Here is a 27,274-nt window from a genome sequence, read left to right as displayed (position 1 = left end):
ACCCCACCCTCCTTTTGGCAAGATTTCTACTCTAGGACAGTCCTTCTGGCACTTGTTTCTATTATCTTTTGGTGTTATTTTCATACTGTATGTTTTTATATCCTGCAAACGAGTGTGATGATTTTATGTCTGTCGCTCTCCCTCTGACTCATTTCACCCATCATGATACTTTCCCATTTCCACTCATGTATAAACAAATTTCTTTTCATTTTGTTTTCCTAACAGCTGTGTAGTACTACATTTTGTAGATGTACCATAGTTTCATTATATACTCATCTGTTTTTGAGTTGTTTCCATATTCTAGTTATTGTGAATAATGCTGCAATGAACACAGAAGTGCAGATGTCTTTGTGCCCTTGGGATATATTCCCTGAAGTAGAATTGCTGTGTCATATGAAAGCTCAAGTTTTTATGAGGAATATACATATTGCTTTTGAAAAAGACTGGACCAGTAGACATATCCACCAGCAGTGAATGAGGGTTCTTATATTTCTGCATCCTCACGAAAACTGATTATCGTTGTTTTCTGTGTGTGTGTGTGTGTGTGTGTGTGAGAGAGAGAGAGAGAGAGAGAGAGAGAGAGAGAGAGAGAGAGAGAGAGAGATGGGGAGTGAAGTTGTATTTCGTTGTTGTTTTTGTTTACATTTCTCTGATGATTTGTACATTGCACATTAGAATTATCAGAGAAGATTCGAAAAGCTCTACTTCCCCTCCCCAGTTATATTTTTAACTATTTCCTTCACATTTAGTAAATAATGTGCCAACAGATGGTAAATTTTTTTAAATACATCTAATTCCAGGGATATGGCTCAGTAATAAAGGATTCAACTTGCATGTGAAAGACCAAATATTAGATAATCATCACCAAATGTTCATCCAAGCATGTCAGGGAATGAATGACCCTTGAGTACCAAGCTTGGAGTAGTTCATAAGCACTGCTAGGTAGAGACAAAAAACCAAACCAAAATAAAATAAAAATAAAGAGACAAAGCAAAATAAATCATATTCAGAACCCAACTAATCCTCACAGCTTTCACAACTGACACCTCAGCTGCTATCACATCTCAGTGGGATATTACAATAGTCTATGAACTCTGTCCCTTTCCACTTTTAGTCTTTTAATACAATAAATTGTGTTCCCGTTAAAAAGTGTGAATTAAATAATGCCTTCTTTTGCTCTAAAATTTTCTGGGAGATTCTACTTCAAAGTAAATTTCAAAGTTCTTAACAGAGCTTCAAGTTTCTAATCTGCACTTTCCTGCTTACTAATTGTCTCCACATGTGGCTGCAGAGTATTCCAGACAGGAGTCCAGATTGATATGTTTTATAAGCATAAAATATATATCCAATTCCAAAAATATTTTTACAAAAAATTGTTAAACACGTTAACATTTAGAAAATTGATTACAGGTAAATAATACTTTCTATATGCTTGATTAGATAACAGATGACTGAATAAACAAATTATGATACAATACACAAAAGAATGTTACTCAGCTATAAGAAAAAAATGAAATCATGCAATTTGCTACCATGATGGTTCTAGAGGGTATCTTGCTGAGTGAAGTTAGTCAGAAAAAGAGGCATAGAAAGAATGATCATTCACATGTGGATTATAAAGCATGACAGGGGAATAACACATGCTTAAATGTAATAGAAACTGAGAATTGATTTTAAGTTGAAGGTCCACAAGTGAGGATATATTGGATCATTTGGAGGGGTACAGAAGGGATGTCATTTAGACAATGGTTGAGGAAAGTGAGTACCCTGGTGGAAGGTTTGGTGTTGGAAATTTTGGGTATAAAACCATAGCAGTAACCATTTCATGTAAACCACAGTGTTTAAAATTAAAGAAAAAAGTTTTGTTTTACTTTTGGGACATACTAGTGGTTTTGCTCAAGGCTTACTCATGGCTCTGTGCTCAGTGATAATTCAGGGTAGGCTTGGGGGAACATATGGACTCCAGGGAATGAACACAGGTCAGCTGTGTTCAAGGCAGGGGTTTTTCCTGCTATACTACTGCTCCGGGACCTTACTGAAAGTAGACTAAAGACCAAACATGATGGCCACTTACTAGTTGTATTGCAAATCATAACAGCCCAAAGGAGAAAGAGAGTAAAAGGGAATGTGCCTGCCACAGAGGTATGTGTGTGTGTGGGGGGGGGGGGCAGGTGGGGATGGGTTGTCGGTGGCAGAAGGGACACAGGGAACATTGGTGGTAGAGAATGGGCACTGGTGGAGGGATGGGTACTTGATAATTGTATGACAAGCAAACAAACACTGTCCTCCCATTGTTCATCAATTTGCTCGAGCAGGCCCAGTAACGTCTCCATTTTGAGACTTGTTGTTACTGTGTTTGGCATATTGAATACATCGTGGGTAGCTTGTCAGGCTTTGCTGTGCGGGCGAGATACTCTCAGTAGCTTGCTAGGCTCTCTGAGAGGGGCAGAGGAATTGAACCCGGCTTGGCTGGGCTAAATGTGTGCAAGGCAAAACACCCTACCACTGTGCTATCGCTCCAGGGTATCATTGTATGACAGAAACATAATCACAAAAGTTTGTAGGTCTTAAAAAAAAAAACAATAACTCAACACATTCCACAGATAGTGCTAATCTCTCTTCTGTATTTATAGCAAAGATATTTAAAAACTATAAAGACAAAGATATTTTCTTTGTCTTTTCTTTCTTTTCATAACTATGCCTGAACACACCTGTCTGATTTCAGCCCTGAAAAATCACTCCTGGAAGTGCTTGGGGGACCATCAGGAGTGCTGTGGATGGAAATATGGTTGGTCATGTGCAATTCAAGTGCTCTACCCACTGTAATATCTTTCCAGCTTTTTTGCTTCTTCATTCTGTCACAGAACTTTGCTCTTCCCCGAAAGCTAACCTTTTGTTGTCACTTCTCACTTCACATATAAGGCCAGACAGACACATCTATTTTATGGGTTCAGCTACAAAACTAACAAGTTCCACACTTTTATTTGCGCTTAAGCACTTTCTTTCTAACTTAAAGAACTTCTGTGCAACAGCATACTGGATAGTAAATCATCTAGATCATTTCAAAAGGGTATTTAAAAAATTTCTATTTGTAATATGAAGGCTAATGATACTAATTAATAACAAATATTATGTCACATATTTTGTCACTATAAAATGAAATAAAGAGTAAAATAAATTATAGTACTGACTATCTTAATTTGTTACTGGATCTCCCCAGTGATGCTTGGGGACTTAAGGGCAACAACTCCTGGTGTTAATTAGACCAGTCATGTAGGCCTATTGCTACTTGAGTCCAGTAATGCAAGCTACATTTTGCTCAGAACCCATGGTGCTGGTCACCAGGTGTACATAGTATAGAACTCTAGGATCATGGGTGTCCAGGTTTGTGGCTCAGATCATGGGCATGCCAGTTATGTATTCCAACAATTTGAGCTATCACCCTAGACCTCATAAACTATCATTTATTTTGCTTCTTATTTCCACTCCCTTTACCAGTAGTGAACTCCCATGCTATTTTAAGGTCATGACTTGTCAACAATTGAATCATCCATATAGTTTTTCAAGTTAATGACTTATGAATCATTTTAAATTTTGTGCTTTCAGTCTTCTTTCCCATCTGATTGATCCCCTATTTAGTTTATATTTCTGGGATCCATACTGTCTCTGTTCTTGCAAGACACTGCCCTAATTCAATTACTCACCATGTCTCCATGGGGGGAAAAATAACATTTTAGTTACTTCTAAATTGAGTCTTTTGTCTTAATTTAATTGAACCTATTTTCCACATCACTTCCAAAGTTGTCTTTCTAAAATGCAATTGTGGTCATAGTTTTTCTCTGTTGACATTATCCCTTGACTACTTATAATGTTCTGGATACATATCAGATTAAGTAAATCATATATAACTCTTCAGAACCTACTCCTAGTTAGCATTTATTACTTTTATTATCCATAAGTATAAATTATTTATTTATTTTTATGTAATTTTTTTCTTTTTCAACTATTCCTTGCCCTCATTAAATAATGAATTTTAGCTAATGCCACTTTAATAACTGGTAACATCACCTACATGTCTTCATAACATCCTGTTTTTACATTATAACACTAATCACTCTGCTATGTACTTGAGAATAATGGTGTCATAGAATAAGAAAAATAGTCCATAATTCAAAGGACCAGATTGTTTTCAAGACATCGAGGCGAATAGACTTTACATGTAGGGAAGGCTTATCTATATTGGGTGGTTGTTGGGCTTTACTTCTAGTTGGTTCAATCTATGAGTTTGGGAGAATAAAACATTCTCCTTTAATATTGGTAAAATTCTTTTTTTTATTTTGATTTTTGGGTCACACCTGGCATTGCACAGGGGTTACTCCTCGCTCATGCAATCAGGAATTATTCCTGGCGGTGCTCGGGGGACCATGTGGGATTCTGTGAGTCAAACCTGGGTCAGCCATGTGCAAGGCAAATGTCCTACCCGCTGTACTATCACTCCAGCCTGATAATATTCTTTTCTAATAAGTTGAATCTCTAGGCATTCTAGACATTGTTATATCAAATCTAGGATGATATATATGTATTATATGTGTGTATATGGGCATGTATGATATTTTGGATACATATATGTATAGGGATCTATATGTACATATACACCTGTGTCATCATATATTTGATGATTCATAAATACATACATACATATATATCATCTTATATTTGGTGAAACATGTATATTTATATATAATGTTTCCTTAGGCAAGTGAAAATAAGTGTTTCTCATACTATTATTTACAATATGGTATCTCAAATAAGAATACTATCATTTTTATTTAAAATCACTGTCACTGTCCTCCCATTGTTCATCGATTTGTTCGAGCGGGTCCAGTAACATTGTGAGACTTGTTACTGCATTTGGCATATAGAATATGCAACGGATAGCTTGCCAGGCTTTGCCACGTGGTAAAGATAATCTCGGTAGTTTGCCGGGCTCTCCGAGAGGGGTGAAGGAATCAAATTCGGGTCGGCCATGTTGGCTGCGTGCAAGGCAAATGCCCTGCCCACTGTGCTATCGCTCCAGCCCTTTATTTAAAATATTTATTGAAAATGTATAATAGAGTTTCACTTAAATTAATTCATAGTTATATGCATCAGAATTATTTGCATGTAAATTATCTTGCCCTATTTTTAGCTTTTTTCAACTTAAAGCCTTTAACATATGTTGGATTATAGTAAAATTGTTTTTCTTTAAAATAAGAATGTGTAAATATTGGACATTATTGGGTGTCTGCAGCAGTCTCCAATGACTCCAGAACTTCTTCTGAATATCCCACTTCATAATTCATATTGACAACATGGAGGACGTTGGGCTTCTTTTGTTTTCACCCATGATTCTCTCCCTACAGGATAAGAATGGTAGTAATAAAAGATCTTACGGTCACTTAAAGCACAGTTAAGCTCATTGATTTTCCTATAAGGACACAGCAACACTTTTTTCTTTGGGCTGGTATGTCAGTCTACTGTTGGTCAGCTCCAAGAAGACCTGATCTTCAGGAAAAGAAAATATGAAGGATGTACAACTTAATTCTATACAGAGAAGGGCACATTATCACTGTACCAATATAAGATAACTAGAATTGCAAGACTCAGATTTTGCGGAGCTGGAGCAATAGCACAGTGGGTAGGACATATGCCTTGTACGCGGCAGATCCAGGTTCAATTCCCAGTATCCCAAATGGTCCCCTGAGCATCGCCAGGAGTAATTTCTGAGTGCAAAGTCAGGAGTAACCCCTGTGCATCGCCAGGTGTGACCCAAAAAAGAAACAAACAAAAAAATCAGATCTTGCAAAGCAGGCCTTGTGATGTCTTCTTTAGTAGAAGAACATGAGGTGCACTTGGTGTGACTCTGTGTATAAATACATAAATTGGAGCCCAATTTCCTTGAATGTTTTTATCTACTTTACATTTATTGTAGACATTTTATCTGCCCTAGAAGTAAATTGTCCTAAATGGAATTTTGAAATGCTCCTGTATTCTGAAACAAAAATTGTAATTGATAAATAAAAGTAACCAAATCTATATTATTTAGAGCACCAGACTAAAAACTAAATATTGACTACAAAATATTGTCATTTTAAGACCCATTTCTACTTTTTTCTATCAACCTCAGAGTAAACAAGATCTTGGGAGTTTCCCACATAGTTAATTTTATTAATGTTTATTGTGTAATGTGGAAAAAGGAGTTAAAGTAACATTGCTTCATTAAACAAATGCACTGAAAAATGTTTTTCTGAGGCAAAAATCTTAGAGCAAATATGTCCAAAAGTTTTTAAGAAATCAATAATATTTTTATTGAATATTTTTAAAAACTGGAAATTATCTTAATAAGTTAATTAAGAAAAAATTATGTTCAAACGTAGTTTTCTTAGTGTTTCAGAATTTTTCTTAAAGTTATTTCCCCTTTGCTTTCCAGGTAAAAAGATAAGGGTATAGTTTGAATGTTATGTTTCTGGATAAATAATATTTATGATTATTAATTGTTCAAATATTTTATTGGAAGATAGTAATTAACTCCTTTTTACTGATGGTAAATGTACATTATTAATATCTTGATGATGTCAGAATGCTCTCACATATTTTTGGTAGCTTCTTGGGAGAAAATTACCATTAATTCTTAGTTTTGTCCTCTGTGTGTTTGTTTTCTCTCTCTGTTTTCTCTCTCTCTCTCTCTCACTCACAAAGACATACACACATACATATAGATAGAGAAATGAAACTAGAGATTATATTTAGATTTTTTTTACCACTGTTAGAAAATTCACCTCTCGTGCAATTAAGCTGTGAGAAATGGGTATTAAGATCAGATCTTTGTGAGACTGTGAGTCTCACTGCACAGTCTGAAGATGGAGATATTTCTATTTCTCTAAATATTGTTCTGGTCTGAAACAATTTATTGCAAGAAACCTGATATATTCCATTTCTTTTTATTGAATAAGTGCAGAATTATTTTAGACTCCTAAGTACAGAAAGGGATTGGACTTGTGATTCATATTATTTATAAATTAAACATTATATTAGCTTTTGTTTCTATTCAGGAAGAAATCTTAACCTCATAATCAAAATGCCACTGTAATACATAGCTGGGGGAATATTTATTTTTATCTTTAACCATCATGTCAAATATCTATTCAAGCATTGCACTGTTGGGATGATAGGGTGAAAAGCTAGATTTTAAGAAATTTGGGAGAAGCAAAACGACAGAATGTGAAGAAGGAAATAAAAGATGGTCAGTATTGAACAAGATCAAAGAAACCTTTGTCTCAAAATTTTAATTGTATTAGCATTAGTATTTTAACTTTAAAGTTTTGTTAATTTGAAAGCATATTCCATATTTCACTTGATCACTTGACTTCCTGTTAATTGTCGATTTGCTTGAGTGGGCGCCAGTAATGTCTCCATGTGTCCCTGTCACGTGCTAGTGTAGCCCAATGGCATCTGTTCGCTCTAGGAACATGAAGAGCCTCAAACCGATCATTCATGATCTTGATAAAGAAGTCTGACCATCTGGTAGGTGGGCGGCCACGCAGTCTTTTGACACCCCGTGGAATCCAGTCGGTAACAGCTCTAGTCCAGCAGTCATCTTTAAATCTCATTACGTGACCAGCCCATCTGATTTTTGACACCTTGGCAAACGAGACAGCGTCCCTGATTCTTGATCATCTCCGGGCACATTCCATATTTAGTAATTAAAATATTTGCATTGATATTCACTTCTAATCACATTTTTAATTTATTGTCAAATAGTTTTTGTACTTCAGGGACATTCATTAAATCCATATGAAACTTTTGAGATTTATTTAACTTACTGAAGATTTATTACATAGTAAATAGTACAAATGACACAAGTACAAGTGAATCACAGACTCTTCATAAAACTTATTAGAAAAGTCACATATATGATTATTATGTGATTTCTATTGGAAAATGAAGTTAAGATTGCCTGATTGAGGGTAAATAAGTTTTATAGAGAAAACTGCATTCAAATTAAGTATTGGAGGGAGAGTAGGAAATTAGGGGGGGCAGTTTTAAAGCAGTATTTGAAAACACATGAAGGCAGATCATGTATATGGTAAAAAATCACAAACCCCTTCTGCTAGGGAGAGTAGTTAGTCCTGGGGAGTTTAGAAAAGTGTAGGCAGCAGATCTACTATCTTCAGAGAGCTGGAGTAAGGATCATCCCTATAACAGATGTTACTTACTATGATAGAGAGTAGTAAGGAGAACTACAGGAGTTGATATAGAATATACTGTCTATACATAAAGGAGGCAACATTTTAAGCCTTGCTTTATAAATGAATAAAAATTTGTTTGCCAAGGGTGGGGTATTCATATGCTGGACAGCACTGGTCCATCTCCAGTATCACATGACCTCCAGACTGTATCCAGGGTGATGCTAATGGTACCTGGCACACCAAAGCCTAGGACAAAACCTCTAGCCAGTCTGGTAGAGATTTTTCAGCAGTGGTTCCCTTGAAATCAGTTAAGGAACCTCATCCCCTTCTCAAATACACATACATTCAAAGATGGAGAAGAAAGAACAAAGAATGTTCCTAACTGATTTTTAGAAAGAGGACTACAGCAATATCATTACTGTTGGTCATATGAGAAGAATAATGGAAGGGGCAACTTATAGATGGGTATCACGGTAATAGGTAACTTGGAGTTTATATTCTAGGTCTAGTCAAGGCATAGACAAATTTTAAGTGAGAATAACTCAGTCATATAATTATTTGGGCGTATACAGGATAAATAGGAAGTATACAGACTTGAGTTTAAATTGTGATTAAGGTGGCTCCTGTGAATTTTGGTTCCTGTGATTGTCCAGGAAATAGGTGACAAGGTTGAGAAATGCAAAGTGAAGTGAGAGGAAAGGAGACACAACACATTTCCAAGACTAAATAATTTTTCAATCAGTTTCTTGAGATTATGAGAAAAATAATCACATCTTACCCTACTCCATCAACATTTCATTTACCTCTTCCTCTGTCTTTATCTTTCTCTGTCTTTCCTTTCTCCTCCTTCACCTGCTCCCCATCTCTGTCCTCTCGCCATCCCTTTTGTACCTTCCCCTCATCTCCTAAGATCCTTCCCTACCTCTCTCATTCTCTCTCTAAGCTCAGAAAGAGCTTCTTTTTTTGGTGACATCTTCAAGTGTCACTATTTCATACCTTCTATTGGATAGTCTGAAACTATCCAATAGAAATTTCTAGGATTAAAGGAAATGTTTTCTAGGATCTGTCTATTTCCACTCACTTATACACTTAGCCAACTAGTCCTATTGAGCATTTATAAGACTAGAGGGACTCACTCAAACTTTTAATTTTTTTTAAAAAATCGATATATATATAGAATCATATCTAGTCACTGACATATTGGACATCAAAACACATATTTCATTGGGCCAGAGATATTCCGGGGTTAAAGTGCTCTTCTTGCCCATGGCAGACTGGCTGAATCCTCTACATCACATTTGAGTAGGCCAGAAGTGATCCCCAATCGCAGTGCTACAAATAGTCTTTAATTTTTTTTTTATTAGTGAAACACCATGAGGTACAGTTGTAGATTTACAAATTTTTGTGCTTGGATCTCGGTCATACCACGATCAAACACCCATCCCTCCACCAGTGCCCATTTTCCACCACCAGGATAATATCCCTCCCCCCCATCCTCCCATCCCCCCATCCCCCCCTGCCACTGTGGCACGCATTCCCTTTTGTTTTCTCTCTCCTCCTGGGTGTTGTGATCAGCCAAAGAGGCATTGAGTGACGAACATGTTCAGTCCAGTCTACTTTCAACCTGCATCTCCCCTCCTGGGAGGATCCTCCAAACACCCTCCACTTGGTGTTCCCCTTTCTATCTAAATTGTCCTTTCCCCTAGAATACCCAGCTGGCCTCTAAGTTATGGAGTAATTCTCCTGGTGTTGCTCTCAGCTATTCTTGGGTATTAATCTCATATTTTATTATTTTATACCCCCCAGATGAATGCTATCTTTCTATGTCTATCCCTCTCTTTCTGACTCATTTCGCTTAGCATGATACTTTCCATATTGTACCACTTGTATGTAAAGTTCATGACTTCATCTTTTCTAAGAGCCACATAGTACTCCATTGTGTAGATGTACCAAAGTTTCTTTAACCAGTCATCTGTTCTTGGGCACTCAGGTCTCTTCCAGTTTCTGACTACTGTAAAGAGTGCTGCAATGAACAAACAAGTGCAGATGTCACTTCTGCTACAAATTTTTGCCTCTCTGGGATATATTCCCAGGAGTGGTATCGCTGGGTCAAATGGGAGCTCAATTTCTAATTTTTTGAGGAACGTCCATACTGTTTTCCAAAAGGGCTGAACCAGTCGGCATTCCCACCAACAGTGGAGGAGTGTCCCTTTCTCGCCACATCCGCGCCAGCAACGGTTGCTTTTGTTCTTTTGAATGTGGGCCAGTCTCTGAGGTGTGAGATGGTATCTAATTGTGGTTTTGATCTGCATCTCCCTGATGATTAATGATGTAGAGCATTTTCTCATGTGCTTTTTTGCCATTCGGATTTCTTCTTTGAGAAAGTTTCTGTTCATTTCATTGCCCCATTTTTTGATGGGGTTGGATGTTTTCTTCTTGTGGAGTTCAACCAGTATTTTGTATATCCTTGATATCAACCCCTTGTCAGATGTGTATTCGGCGAATATTCTTTCCTATTCTGTAGACTGTCTTTGTATTTTGTCTTTAAGCACCTTCAGGAGTGATACAACCTGCCACACTCCCACTGACCCCAAATCATAACTCCTAAATATTTGTTTTCAATGTTGTTTTGTTCCCTTAACAAAAGACTACATCCCACTCTCCACTCAACACCTATGCTTTGATTTTAACCTGAATTTGGCAGGTTAAAATCCAACTTCTGGAATTTTCCCTGAAAATTTCACCTAAAGATTATGATATCTCAGTAAATGGCAATCTGACATCTAAGATCCCCTGAGCCAAACTGTCTCGGCTAAATACTATCCTATCTTTAAACAAATCAAATAGAAGTTTTTCCAGATTCTTGGGGCTGAAGTGATAGCACAGGGGGTAGGACATTTGCCTTGCACACGGCCGACCTGGGTTGGATTCCCAGCATCCCATATGGTCCCCTGAACACCGCCAGGAGTAATTCCTGAGTGCAGAGTCAGAAGTAACCCCTGTACATTACCAGGTGTGACTCCAAAAAGAAAACAAAGGAAAAAATAAGTTTTTCCAGATTCTAAGCAACTCTTCTTCAACTGTCACCCAGTTGAAAATAATACCCTTTTGTCAAGTTTGCTGAAATTGCCTCTTGATTAGCTTTCTACTTAGATGATAGTGCTTTGTGAAATCTAAATCCAGTAAAATAGATTTATTACTTTATTTAACTATTTATTTTTTAATTCAAAATTTATAATTTAATTTTTTTAATCCAAAATTTATATTCTCAGTAGCACTGCACTATCCTCCCATTGTTCATTGATTTGTTCGAGCAGGCCCAATGACGTTTTCATTGTAAAATTGTTGTCACTGTGTTTGGCATATAGAATATGTCACAGGTAGCTTGCCAGGCTTTGCCATGCAGGTGAGATTCTCTTGGTAGCTTTCCGGGCTCTCTAAGAGGGGTGGAGGAATCAAACCCGGCTCGGCCAGCTGGCTGTACAAAAGGCAAACACCCTACTGCTGTGCTATTGCTCTAGCCCATATTCTCAGTAAAATCTTATTTTTTTACAATGGTCTACACAATATGAGCATGTTTCCTATCTTACTGGAAGTTATGTGTACCTAGGTTGAGAAGTCAACATGATGAAAGACCTGGCACCTGAGTTACGCAGGAGGAAGAGAGCGGCTTAGAACGCCTTCGAGAGCATCAAAGAAATAGTTAAGATGAAGAACCTCTGGCTCCAGGCATATCTCTTCGATCCCACTGTTCTTCCTGCATTAACATACACCTCAGAGAACTGGGCCCTACGAAAACAGGATGAAAATGCTATTTGGGTCTCCCAAAGAGGAATCAAAAGAGCTATGCTTGAGTATCATGCTTCACTTAAATGAGAGAAAGAATCCGGAGTTCTGACCTCCGTCAACACTCAAGAATCAGGGACGCTGTCTCATTTGCCAAGTTGTCAAAAATCAGATGGGCTGAACATGTAATGAGATTTGGAGATGACCGCTGGACTAGAGCCGTTACTGACTGGATTCCACGGGACGTCAAAAAGATCGCGTGGCCACCCACCTACGAGATGGTCAGACTTCTGCGTTAAGACCTTCAAACGATTGGTTTGAGGCTGTTTGTGTTCCAAGAACGAGCAGATGCCATTGAGCTACACTAGCACGTGACAGGGATGAATGGAGACATTACTGGCACCCACTCGAGCAAATTGATGAGTAACCGGATGTCAAGTGATCAAGTGATTCCTATCTTATCTCATCTTCCTCTTTCCGTTCCTTTTTGATCATCCTGCATTTCCCTGATATAAGCAGAATACTCTACTTTTCCTCTCACTTCAGAGCTTTATGTTCACACTTTACATGAATTAGAATATTTTTGAACTAGAATATACTAGATATCTAACATATCTAAGGTATACTAGATATCTGTATGGTTTACTTCTCTTCTTTAAGACCTAGTTAAAATTAAGCTTGTCAATAATATGTTCCCTTACTTCTTTTTTTATAAATTTATTTCCCCGGGCTGACACCCTCTCTTTTACTCTTTTTCACCAATATTCAAGGGAAACTGATATAGAAAAATCTTATATTTATATATTACCACCTTTTTTTCTTTATAGGCTGAACACTCTGTCTCCTGAAGTGAATATTTTATCTACTTTGTTCACTATCATATTTATACTTAAAATATAGCCTGAAACATAGTAGGTACTTGATAACTTTATCAGTTATATGGCCTAGTGATTTTCAGATTTTTGGAATAACAGACACAGGTTTATAGGCACATAGGAAATACTCTGTAAATGTTGAATGGGATTTAAAAATTAATTTGTAGAAATATCATGCTATGTTTAATAATATATGGCAAAACTAGAATAAATGGAATGGAGATTATTCTGCAGGTCAGGAAATTTAGCATAGAAAATGTAAATATTATAGCAGAGTGGCTGAATTATTTTCTTCAGAAAGCAGAACATTTGTAGGACATTTAGAGGTGATTTCAAGTTGTAAAATGATACCTGTAAATTCTGGAAAAGCAATAAACATGTATGTACAACTTTGTTTGGCATCCAAACTAATTTCTATCAGCAGAGGTCCAGTTCAGATCCTTATCCTTCCTTACTAGCAATAATTCCCCAAATAATCAGTGTCTCCAAATTTTATTCCTCAAATCTATCCTTCATCTTGCCACATATTGATTTTGTAAATTATATATTGGTTCCTGTAGTGTTGACTTTCTGTCCAACTGATATGCCTCATGTTTATATATAAACTGTAGCCTTTCTGCTCTCATTCTTCAGAGGTATACTGGACAAAATTGTTTTTAGGGGATAAAACTTAGTGTCAATAGAGTCATCTTATCTAAATCTATCTATCCATCCATCCATCCATCCATCCATCTCTCCATCTATATCATCTATTTGCTCATTTGTTAGGTTAAAGCTACAAAAAGAATTATTTACTAAAATTTTTTCAAGTGTAGTCACTTGTCAAATGTGACCCATATTCTCTAACGATTTAACATCATGATGACAAATGTTTGGCATTTTGTATTGTGGCTTTGGGGGAGAGGAACAAGTGTGCCATTAGAGTATGCTTAATGATAACTTCACTAGCGTCAGTGTCAAGGTATTTCTGATATAGTCCTGTAATTAATGAAAATGTACTTTCTGTGTAATATGTCAGTAATTTGGTAATGTCAGAAACATATGCCTTGTTTCATGAACCTGACAATGAGAGGAGATGGGTGAAAATTTTCTTGAAGTTTTATTCCAATTGACAGTATACCCTGGGTGACATTAACAAGGCTTTGAATATGTTGATATAAATCAAGATATAACCAAATGCACGTCCAAGGCAGCTTGAAGAAACTGAAATCAGTTATGTTAATATCTTCAGAATGATAAGGAACAAGGAATAATTTATCTTTTAGCATAGAGAAAATTGCTAACCTCTTTAGACAGTTAATGAAAAGTGAATGTGTATTGACAAGGTGGAGAGACAAGGGGTTGTGGGGGAATCTAACATCAGCTATTATAACGTGAGAGCACAGCACAGCTATTGAGGATTCAGTAAGGGGAATTCAACAGTAAAACCTCAGTTTGCCTAAGAGTCAACCAGTCATCCTCATTCTCTCTCAATCTTAACTTCTAGTCATTTATATTCAGTGTTTCCCTCCTTTGAATCCAGTAACTAAAAATCCACCAGAAAGAGAGAGAGAGAGAGAGAGAGAGAGAGAGAGAGAGAGAGAGCGAGAGAGAGAGAGACAGACAGACAGACAGACAGACAGACAGACAGGGATTTGGTATACAAATTCATGGTGAATGTGTTTTGTGCATTTTTGTGCCTGCTACTATACAAAACTATACAATTTTACCTAAATGATATGTCTCTAGTATAGGATTGCTGTCTCCAATAGCAGGTAAGGAAATTGAGCGACAATATACTTAAGCAAATTATACATGTTCTCAGATCTCTTGCAGGACAGTGTTAGGAATTAATTCCAGATAATTTGTCTTCAGTTCTTGTGCTTTTAATAGTTGTGATAATGCTTCCTAGGATCCAAGCATACCTTCCCTAATCAGGATATTGTTTCCCTTACTTATTAATTCTCTGTGTAACCCCATGCCTATCATAAGTATCTGCATTTGTTTGCAATTCCTGAGATATTCAATGCATGTCCTAATCCTCAAGCAGTTCTTATGCATGTAACACTGGTTCAGGGTTCTTATTTTCCTTCTTCTTTTTCTACCTGGTCAATATCTTCCCAAGTGTTACCTCTAGATAGCCTTTCTTTCTACTTCATCCTGATACTGAATGTGTAAAGTGTCACGTTACTTAAAGTACGTGACACTTTACACTTTACTTAAAGTACAGCCCTGGATGCTTTAAATCAGTATCAACTGAAGCATTGCTTAAAAAGAAGCCCTTCTGAGCTTCTCCTGAAGGAGAATATGTTTCTAGAACGCTCATTTTAACAAACTCTCCAGGTAATGTATTTTTTTTACATTCGTATTGAAGAGCCATTTTAGCAAGAATTGTATATTTGAGCTCAAGAATTAGGCAAATATGAGTCTAAATCTGTGTTGTCACTATTACTATGTGACCCCTTGGGCTGGCTAACTAAACTGAGTCTAATTTTCTTTAACGGTAAAATACATCTGTGAACAAAATGACTTATACTCATAAAGTTCTTTTGAATAGATGTGGCACATAGCAAACACTCAGTAATGCCACCTGTTCTTACTCTTATCTATGTTTGTGTAGCATTTTGCTAGTCTTGCTATTCAAAAATTCATTGTATTTATAGAGTTTGAAGCTACTTCCAAATCTCCCACAGCAAACTAAAGATCAGAGAAAAAAAAGTCTTCTTTGTATTTTAGGGCTGGAGCGATAGCACAGCAGGTAGGGCGTTCGCCTTACAAGCAGCCAACATGGCCGACACGAGTTCAATTCCTCCGCCCCTCTTGGAGAGCCCGGCAAGCTACCGAGAGTATTCGATATGCCAGACACAGTAACAACAAAGTCTCCAATGGAGACATTACTGGGCCCGCTTGAGTATTTTAATACCCAATACAATTAATCACCCAGTCTAAGAGCTTAGTCTGCACTGTCGTTCCATTATTCATCAATTTGCTCGAGCGGGCACCAGTAATATCTCCATTCATCCCAGCTTTGATATTTTAACAGCTTGTCCTTACTCATCCTTCCCAACAGTGCCGTAATGTCTCCATTGTGAGACTTGTTGCTACTGTTTTTGGCATATCGAATATGCCCCATGGCATATTTAATAAGAGCTTAGTATATTAGTAAAATTCAAGATTAAATAACATTTGAATGTCTTGCTTTGTGTTTAAAGAAAAAAGAAACTTTAATTAAAGATTTAAAATAGAACTATGGGAGAAAATACTTCTCTCTAAACTAATATGACTTTCACTGTGCCCCTTGTCCCCTAAATATTATATTTACTTTTTTGTCAATTTAATGTCATATGTATTCACTGTCCTTCATCTAGTAAATTCTGCCAATCCTACTTAGGATGATTCGAGTGAACAACTTGTAGATGACAGACAATAGGCAGATCGGGCGATAGTTGCCAATGTCATGGATGTCTCCCTTCTTGAACAGTAGTACGGTCCTGCTGGTTTTCCATTGGGATAAACCTTGCATTCAGACAGGTAGCGAGTGAAGAGCCGAGCCAGTGTATTGATGAGTACTGACGGCAGGTTCTTCAGGTGTTCAGGTCTGACCTTGTCTGGGCCGGGTGCTGTTTGTTTCTTTACCGACAAAATGGCGTGTCGGATTTCGGAAGGGAGAACGTTGGGAACGACATATCCATCCTGTGGAATTTGGTATGTCGGCAAGTGGACATGGCTATCGAAGAGATTTGAGTAGAAGTCATAGATAATCTTCTCCATTGCCGTTCTGGAGGATGTGATGGATCCATCAGGACGTCGGAGGGCAGTCATCTTGGTCTTATAGTTGGCAAAGGACAGGCGGGCATTACGAATACTTTTCTCGGCTTCTGCTGCGTCTACCAGTACTTCTGCTCTTCTCTCTTTGAGGTCTTCCTTGATCGCATCTCTGCACTGCTTTGCAAGCTCGGACGTTAGCTTGCGGTTGCCTGAGGCATGCGCCAAACCACGCTGGCGAATTAGCTCAAGAGTTTTCGAAGATAGGCGATTTTTTGTGGCTATCTCTCAGCGTTTCTCGCACATTCATGGAGGTGCTGAACCAGTTGATCGTATTCCTCGTCAATGTTGTCAACAATGGCATCTTCCCCTGTTGCCGCAATAGTGCCAAAGAGTTCCCAGTTGGTGGTCGTTCTGGGAGTTTTCTTTTTGAACTTTGCAGCCCTTTCTCCCTGCTCTGTGAAGTAGAATTTTGCACGAAGGAGACGGTGGTCCGATCCCGTTCGAAATTTTGGAACAACAGCGACATCGGTCAGGCAAAACCGTCGATTGAATATGATGTGGTCTATTTCATTGTGGAATCGTCCACCGGGAGACTCCCATGTCCATCGTTTAGATTCTGCCTTCTGGAACTGTGAGTTACCATGAATGGTCTTGGTCGATATGATGAACTCAGACAGTCTCTCACCCTGTTCGTTCCATTCTAGGCCATGGGTCCCGATGTGAAGTTCTTCAGCTGATCTTCTCGGTCCTATCTTGGCATTAAAATCACCCACAATGATATTGTAGAAGGTGTGGTCTTCTTTATAGAACTTCTCTAGCTCCATGTAGAACTTCTCGATTTTTCTTTCATCATAATGAGATGTTGGTGCATAGACAACGAAGATAGAAACTGCAGGCAGTGAGCCACATCTATTCAAATGTAAACGTCCGATTCTGGTTGTTAGGCATTCGAATGAATCAATGCTCTTGGCCAAGTTTGTGTTGACAAGGACACTGACGCCTCCAACACCTCTTTTATCGCATGTTCCGAGGAACAATTCTTCTCCAGTGTCAAAAACGGCATGGTGAGATTCGTGCCTTCTTGTCTCGGTCAGACCAATGATGTCGTACTTGATCATTCGCGCTTGTACCATCAGGTCCTCGATGGATGCATCTGATGCTAGCGTACGTGCATTGAAAGTACAGATGATCATTTTTGTCTTCCTTCGTTGTGGCAGCCTAGGTCTGCCTTGAGATTTTGTCAGACTCTCCTTTCTCATCCTTCTCAGTGCTGCCATGTCGGTGAATCCTTCAGGGTCAGGTGAATGGGACCAGTTGTAGTTACTGGTTTTGGCATATCGAATACACAACGGATAGCTTGCCAGGCTATTCCGTGTGGGCGGAATACTCTTGGTAGCTTGCCAGTCTTTCCGAGAGGGATAGAGGCTTTTGGGGTGACCTCTAATCACCCTTGTAGGTGTTACCATATTTGAACCCTATCAAATATGGTACGACAATTCCAGAAGATGGGTATTTAGTGTCTTATAATGTGTCGCGCGGCCGACAACCATGCGAGCAAGCAGGGTTCCGCAAAGGATTCAGCACCATCGACCATATCCACACGATAACCAAGCTCATTGAGGTTTCTCGGGAGTTCAAGATGCCGCTCTGTTTAATGTTCATTGATTTAAAGAAGGCCTTTGATTCTGTTGAGACGGAAGCGGTCATTGAAGCCCTAGCCAATCAGGGCATTCAAACCCAATACATCAGGATCCTCCGTGAGCTGTATTGCGGATTCACTATCAGGATTTCACCATTCTACAAAGAATTGATCGTTGATGTCAAGAGAGGGGTGCGGCAGGGTGATACCGTTTCACAGAAACTCTTCAGTGCCACCCTCGAGAACAACATGCGACAACTGGAATGGGAAGGAATGGGAGTGAAAATAGATGGTCGGCAACTATACCACCTCCGCTTTGCTGATGACATTGTTTTAATAACACCAAACATCAGTCAAGCGGCACAAATGCTGGCCGACTTTGACCGTGAGTGTGGAAAGGTAGGACTACAGCTGAATCTCACGAAGACAATGTTTATGAGAAACAGCCTTGTTCCTGACGCCCCATTTGCTCTCAATGGAACGACCATCTCCGAATGCAACAGCTATGTGTACCTAGGTCGAGAGGTCAACATGACAAATGACCTGGCACCCGGGCTGCGCAGGAGGAAGAGAGTGGCTTGGAACGCCTTCAAGAACGTCGAAGAAATAGCTAAGAGGACGAAGAACCTCCGGCTCCAGGCACATCTCTTTGATTCCACTGTTCTTCCTGCATTAACATATGCTTCAGAGACCTGGGCCCTACGCAAACAGGATGAGAATGCTATTCAGGTCTCCCAAAGAAGAATAGAAAGAGCTATGCTTGGAATATCACGTTTCACTCAAATGAGAGAACGAATCCGGAGTTCTGACATCCGTCGATGATCAAGTATCGGGGATGCTGTCTCATTTGCCAAGGTGTCGAAAATCAGATGGGCTGGTCACGTAATGAGATTTAAAGATGACCATTGGACTAGAGCTGTTACTGATTGGATTCCACGGGATGTCAAAAGACCATGTGGCCGCCCACCTACCAGATGGTCAGACTTCTTCGTCAAGATCATGAACGATCGGTTTGAGGCCCTTCATGTTCCCCGAGCGAACAGATGCCATTGGGCTACACTAGCACGCGACAGGGACAAATGGAGACGTTACTGGCGCCCGCTCGAGCAAATCGACGACTAACGGGAAGTTAAGTGATTAAGTGATTAAGTGATGTATTCACTGATGTACTTGGAGCTTTCCAAAATTAATTTTTTTCATTTAACTAATTTTATTTAAAAATTTTCTAGACCTGATGATAAAGCACTTTGAATATAATGGTGGGGAATACTATGAGCTATTTGATGAATTAGAAGGAAACCAAATAAATCACATGAAGCATTGCTCTTCTATTGATGGTTAACAAATTACTATAAACTCAGCAGTTTACTATATATATATATATATATATATATATATATATATATATATATGCATCACCTCACAGCATCTCTAAGCACAAATTAGCTGATTCTTCGCTAAGATGCAAAGAAGATGTTAGTTGGGCTGCATTCCTGTTGGGAGCTCAGGGTTCTTGGCTGATAGAATATAATTGTGTGAAGATGTAGAATGAATGTCATACAGTTGTCATTGGGATTACTCTCTACTCTTAAAGGCCATCAGAGTTCCTTGCTTTGTGCTTTTTTTCACAGCCTGTCATCACCAGGCAGTTACGTTGAAGTGAACAGAAGGATTTCTTGCTCTAGTCAGCTGAGGAGTAACTCTTATAAGACATAACCTAATCAAAAGAGTGACCTCCTTCACCTTTGCTATATTCTGTTGTCTAATATCTAATCACTGCTCCTGCCTGGATTCAAGAGTAACTGTTTTATACTTAGACAAGATTCACTGAGACCATTTTGGAATTATGGTTGCTCTTTTCCTTGACCAAAATACACACACACACACACACACACACACACACACACACACACACACACAGTGTATCAAATAGTGACATGCCTGAGAGAAGTATGTGGGGCAGAAAGGATATGTCAGGATTGATGGTGGAGGAAGGAGTCAATACAGTGTGAATGAGAGTGAATAGGGAATGGAAAAAAATTATTATTTTCATTATATTTTATACATATTCTAAGCAGCTGAGAACATAAATGATATATCAATTAAAGAATGTAAAGAACCAATTAAATATTGAAGCACTTAGTAAAATTGAGTTAAAATAATTAGAACAATTATATGATAATCTTTTTCGTCCAGACAAATCTGAGTAGAAAATATGTAGCTCACATAATAAATTCAACATTTTATAAATCAGGCTCACACAAAAGAAGAGTATAAATGAGTGCTTTTCTCCTCAGGGATTTCCATTCATCAGTTAAGAATGTGACTTTCTTCTTTTATTACTTGTAATTCATCATGGAAACTTCTTTATTCCCAGGAGGAAACTGTTATACTCATTCCGACTCACTGTGGGATTGGGTCCCTAGGAAGCAGTTATTTTTAGTCAACAATTTATACTTTTAATTTGTTTCTTAAGTATTATTATTGGTTAACCACCAATCTTCACAGTCTCTATTTATATCGCAATCAAATGAGATTCTCAGACTCTATTAGCATTAGAAAAGTAAACTTGTATGCAGAATAACTTTTCTTTGTAGTTGAGAGGAAAGAGACATAGGCATCAGAAGAAACGCATGTCATGTATCCTATACTTGCAAACTAGTACTCCATCCTAAGTGGGTTAAAGGACAGCAGTCAAAGCAGGACTTCCTCCCATAATATATAGATGTTAGCCATCTGATTTTCAGAAAAATTATTTTCCTCACTCTTAATTTTTTAAATTAAATTTAATATGATTTTTTTATAAACTTGGTAGTTAATAAAAGGTAGAAATTCATTTCTCAAAGTCATAGACACAGGGTGATTCTAAAACAAAGGTCCAGCAGATTCTTAGGTATGTTAGGAGAGACTAAAAGGAAGCTCTCTTCAGGGGCCAGGAGGATTGCTCCACAGTTGGAAGCCTGCCTCAAGTGTTGGGGTAGAAGGCAGTTGTATGGATAGAGAAGGGACCATTAAGTCAATGATGGTTGGAGGGATTGCTTCGGAGATGTGTGCTGAAAGTAGACAAAGGATCAAACATCATGGCCTGTCAGCATCTGTATGCACACCATAATGCCCAACAGTAGAGAGAAAGAAGGAAAGTGCCTGTCACAGAGGCACTGGGGTGGGGTGGAGGTGGCGCAAGGGATACTGGCGACATTGGTTGGAAAGGCACATTGGTGGAGGGATGGGTGTTCGATCATTGTATGGCTGAAACTCAATCATGAAAGCCTTGTAACTGTATGTCACGATGATTCAATAAAAAAAGAAAAAGAAGTCACATAAGGTATAGATTTATAGGTTTAGTAAACTTGAAATGTGGTTATTAATATAGCACAATAATAGACAAAGGCTGGCAGGAGGAAAACTAGGGAGATTGGTTGTGGGAAATTTATACTGGTCAAGGGACAATGTTGGAACATTTTATGATCAAAACCCAATCATGAATAATGTTGTAACTGTATCTCATGGTGATTCAATATAAATAAATAAATAAAAATAAAAGGAAGCTCTCTTGAGTCAGTTTTGTAAGAGCACAAATATAATTCATAATCTAATAATCTCTAAAGAGCTCCAACTGTTAATGTGATTACACTGTGCACTAGGCTATAAATATATGAGCTGGGGAAAATGACACATATATTCATAACATAGCAGTTTTCTTGTCTTGGGCTTTATAGGTATTTTCGCTATGTAGAAGAATTTGGGGTGTATGTGGAGGGATGATGACAAAGTGGATAAAATACAGTAAAGTTAAACTAATTTTACCTGTAATTATCAATACCTCCCAAGGTTACAGAAGAATAAAGATAACTTTAGGTGGAATTTGCACTAACATACACCTCAGAGACTTGGGCCCTGTGAAAACAGGATTAGAATGCTATTCAGATCACCCAAAGAGGAATTGAAAGAGCTATGCTTGGAATATCACACTTCACTCAAAGGAATCTGGAGTTCCGACCTCCATCATGGAACCATAGATCACGGACACTCTCATTTGCCAAGGTGTTGAAAATCAGATGGGTTAGACACGTAATGCGATTTGGAGATGACCGCTGGACTAGAGCTGTTACCGACTGGATTCCACGGAACGTCAAAAGAATATCTGGCTGCCTACCTACAAGATGGTTGGACTTCTTCGTCAAGATCCTGAACAAATAGTTTGATGCTCTTTGTGTTCCTGAAGTGATCAGATGTCACTGGTCTACATTAGCTCGCGACAGGGTCGAATGGAGACGTTACTGGTACCCACTCGAGCAAATTGATGAACAATGGAATGACAAGTGATTATAAGTGATTACAATTTTATTTTCAGTTTTTAGTTATCCACATTTTAAAAGATAAAATTAAGGGACTATTAATTATTGCATTCAGTCTCTATATTTTTATTACAGCTGTCCCCTTTCCCATTTTAGTGAATAGATCCAGTGAAGAGCTTTACTTTCTAAAGTAATACTTTCGAAATGTGTTTGATCTTATGAGCAATATCCACTCAGAGATGGATTTCTTTGAAATTGTATGTCTATATTCAACCCTTCCTTTTGTTTTTGAATTACAATGTTAAGAAGTATGTATGATTGAGTCTCAGGCATGTATTGTTTCAACCAATCCCTTTGCTAGTGCCACTACCATCTACCCATGTCCCCAGTTTCCCTCCTGCCCCTAGTCTATCTGGCAGGCATTTCCTCTTCCCCTGACCTAGTGTTCCCTTTGTTAATTATTCCAAGGCCACCCAACCCCGTGGCAAACTTTATACTGAAGACCAGTTTTTCTCTCTTCATTTCCGTTGTCATTGTGCATTTGATATTCCCCTAAGAAATTAATTTATATCCCACAATTGAGAGAGATCATTCTGAGTTTGTTCCTCTCCCTCTGATTTATCAATAATATACACTCCAGATTCAACTACACTGCAGCAAATTGCATGAGTTTATCTTTTCTTATAGCTGAATAGTATTTCCTTTGTGGATATGTACCATAGTTTCTTTATAGAGTCATCTGTAGAAATACTTATTTCACAAAATGATACATCTTTCAATCAATGCATATTTTTCGTTAAAGCACTGTGATTTACAAAGTTATTCATAGTTGAGTTTTAGACATACAATATTGCAGCACTGCTCCCACCACCAGTGTCAACTTCCTTCCACCAATGTTCCCAGTTTCCCTCCCATTAGCCCCGTCATCTCCATTCCAGCCTCCCTTCTGAAAAGGTACCAAAGTTTGGTTGTAAAGTTTGGGTTTCTTGATTTCAATGTTGTTGACTCTGGTTTGGATATTTGGCTCTATCATTCCTTAACATCTTCTTTGAACCCGAATCCCCTGATTTGGCCCCTATTGCTTCTCATCTATCTTGTCTCCTACACCTCATCCACTCTTTATTTCCTTCTCCCTGTAATCTGGGGACAAGGGTGATCTGGGAATTCACCTTTAAAGCATGCATTCTCTTATCCAATTATTCAAATATGACATATAAGTGATACCATGCTACATTTAACCATCTTCTGGCTTACTTCATTTAACATGATTTCTTCCAGTTTCATCACATGTTGCTGTGAATTTCATAAATTAATCATTCCCTCTTTTTTTAAATCTCACTTATCATTCTTAGAGGAAAAGAAAACATTTTTTGTGTCTCTTCTGTTCTCAGTTTCGTTTTTTTTAATTTTAATTTTAATTTTTTTTGTTCTCAGTTTCTAACATCACCAAATGTACATTTCATTTTTCTAGATCAAACAATTCTCGTATTCTCTAGATACAAGTGGAGCTTCACAATTTAACTTAATTAAGACACAATCTTCCCAAATCCAAGGACATGTCTTAGAAGTCAAGAGCTCAATCCCACATAAGTCCTCCCATTTAGACAGGAAATATAAATCCAGATTTTCACCTAGCTAGTCAGAGATAAATCTAAGACTTCTACAATCCCCTCTTGCTAGCAAAACTCACAGAAACCTGACAACAATTTATTTATTAGACCCAATTTAATGTGCTGGAAAGTTACCATCAAAATATAAGAGTATTCAGTTGAAGGCAGTATGGTGTTAATAATCATATTATTAATATATGCCTCTATAATTTGAAATGTGCATAAGCAAGTCTTCTTTGATTGTAGATATAGGCAGTAACTTATTTGTTACTGCCTATATTTACAATCCCACATAAGTCATCAATTTGTTCATCAATTTGCTCGAGCAAGCCCAGTAACGTCTCCATTTCAAGACTTGTTGTTACTGTGGCATATCAAATACATCACAGGTAGCTTGCCAGGCTTTGCCATGTGGGCACGATACTCTCGGTAACTTGCCGGGCTCTCCAAGAGGAGCAGAGAAATCGAATACCGGTCAGCCAGGTCGGCCACATGCAAGGCAAATGCCCTACCCGTTGTGCTATTGTTCCAGCCATAATAATAATAGCCAAAATTAAATACTAACAAAATATGAATAATACAGTTATAGTAAGAATCATCACAGTTAATATTCATGAACCATTACATTCTTCCAAGTATATTGTTGGGGACTTGACACAATCATTTTAATGAAGCCTGACAAACCAATGAGAAAAAAGATACAAGCATGTTTATAAATTTAAGAAACTCACCTGATAGTTTATTGTACATAGCATTTTTGATGTGAATGTTCTTACTACATTCTATGAACTTGTCTAACCTTGTTGAGAATCTCAAGATCTCGGTCCATGTGTTTTTTTTTTTTTTTACTGGCAGAAGAAAAAGACAAAAAGGAGACCTTTATTGGACTTTTAAATACCATGTAGTTAGTTACACACACACACACACAAACACACACACAAAGGACCATACCTAGTGGTGCTCTGGATTAACTTCTGAATCTGTGCTCAGGGATTACTCATGATGGGCTACCAGGACCATTTGTGATTCTGGGTTCAAACCCTGATCAGCCACATGCAAGAGGAAGTATCCTATGCTCCATCTGCTTTAAACAACCAGCTCTGAATGTGTGTGTTCGTATATATACATTGTAGCATTGTAGCATTGTCCTCCAGTTGTTCATCAATTTACTCTAGCAGGCACCAGTAAATCTCCATTGTGAGACTTGTTACTATTTTTGGCATATCCAATACACCACAGTGCAGGGGCGGCTTGCCAGCTCTCTGAAAGGGGATCACAGATCACAGATCATCCTGTTATTCGTCAATTGCCTCGAGCAGGCCCCAGTAAGTCTCCTTCATCCTAGCCCTGAGATTATATTCAAGGCTCTTTAGGAGAATGAGATCCATTCTCATAGGGGGGGTATTTATAACTAGCAGTTTACTGAAGTTTAAACTTGGAGTTTACTGAAGAACACTTTAAAAGTGGTCCTAGATACAAAGCTGACAGGGAATTTCAGAATTTCAGAAATTTATAGGGTGATGGCTGACGGGGGAAGCTGGCAAGCCGGGCTGCTAGGGCTTCAGGTTCATGCCTCAGAAGACGTTCCTGGCCCTGAGCACGCCCGAGACACCCAGCAGCCTGCGGCAGTGGTGAGGCAGGTGGGTGGCGGCGGGTGAGGTCCGAGGCTGGACGACCCAGGCCTACTAGGTTCCCTCTCGCCCCAGGACCATTCTGGGCAGGGTCCAGGGGCAGACGTTCAGCTTCGACTGGCCCTTCCAGGCCTATCGCAAGGATGAATTTGTGATGACATTTTTCAAGGACCCAAATGTTATGTATAATTTGAAGTTACTTTCAGAATCTTCTGGAGACTGGGTTACATTAGGAACTGAAGTGAAAAAAAAAACTGAAGCTATAAATGTTCTTTGCACACAGGTATCCATGTCATCTTTTAATCGGTTGTATGCTGAAAATATTGTGCGAGGCAATGGACATATTGTAAAATGTTTAGATTATTTTTGTGATCATTTTTGCTATTTCTGATGAGTTGAGGAAAGTCTTACTAGAGGAAGACTCAGAAAAATATGAAATATTCAGCCCGGAGGATAGAGAAGAGTTCCTATTTCTTCTATTCAAACATCTTTGCCTTGGTGGAGCTCTCTCAATATGAAGATGTGCTTAAACCCTGCCTGGAGACAACAACGCTCATCTATAAGAATCTTCTGAGTGTTTTAAAGATTCCTCAAACAAAGAAAATACAAATAACATCTTTTATCTTTAAAGTCACTGCATAGGATTCCATTGGTGTATGCTATCGATCCACAAAGACCCATGAACAGACATTTTCTTATTTTATTGTGGATCATTTTAGAAGTCACCTTCATGTTTTCTATTACAGCTATGGAATGGGGGAAATGTCCTAACCATGTCTTTAAAAAAAAAATAGTTTCCATGTTTTTCTATTTTAAATTTTTACCAATTATTAAGTTTTGCTACTGACTAGGCTGGAGTGATAATACAGTGGGTACGGCGTTTGCCTTGCACGCGGCCAACCTGAGTTTGATTCCTCTGCCCCTCTCGAAAAAGCCCGACAAGCTACCCAGGGTATCTCACACGCATGGCAAAGCCTGGCAAGCTACCCGTGACTGACGTATTCTATATGCCAAACACAGTAACAACAAGTCTCACAATGGGACCCACTCAAGCAAAACGTTGAGCAATGGGAGTATAGTGCTAGTTCTAGTGCTACTGACTGATACACATTTAATTTATATACTATTTCAAGTAAAAATGTCAGTGACCTGCTTAAGCAAAGAAAATATCAAATTAAAGCAAGATTAAATATTTTTAGAATCCTAACCCAAGAACCAAATTCTATCCCTAACATAATCAGTACCTATATAGTTGCGATGGAAAATCAGAACTGAAAATTGTTTATATTTGCTGTATTAAGATTCAAGTGATTATTCGATTTTCTTTTTATTTTAGTTTAAAAGCTAATTGATTCTGCGTTGAAATTGTGACAGAAAATTAATTGTTTCTATATAGGGATCGCTAATTATTGTCACTGAATTATTAGCCCTTAAATTTTGAGTTTCATTTCACTACAGCT

The 27,274-nt window shown here is 38.2% G+C and overlaps 1 pseudogene; it reads left to right on the top strand.

The window, feature by feature from the left end:
• The window catches only part of LOC130046105 (cilia- and flagella-associated protein 300-like), a 57,573-nt pseudogene extending 30,988 nt beyond the window's left edge, over window positions 1-26,585 (top strand).
• Window positions 26,586-27,274: the final 689 nt, after the last annotated feature.

The sequence above is a fragment of the Sorex fumeus genome, unplaced genomic scaffold (genome assembly GCF_029834395.1).
Source record: "Sorex fumeus unplaced genomic scaffold, SorFum_2.1 ptg000131l, whole genome shotgun sequence".
NCBI lineage: Eukaryota > Metazoa > Chordata > Mammalia > Eulipotyphla > Soricidae > Sorex > Sorex fumeus.
The sequence above is the reverse complement of the archived record's forward strand: the minus strand, read 5'-3'. Positions and strand labels throughout refer to the sequence as shown.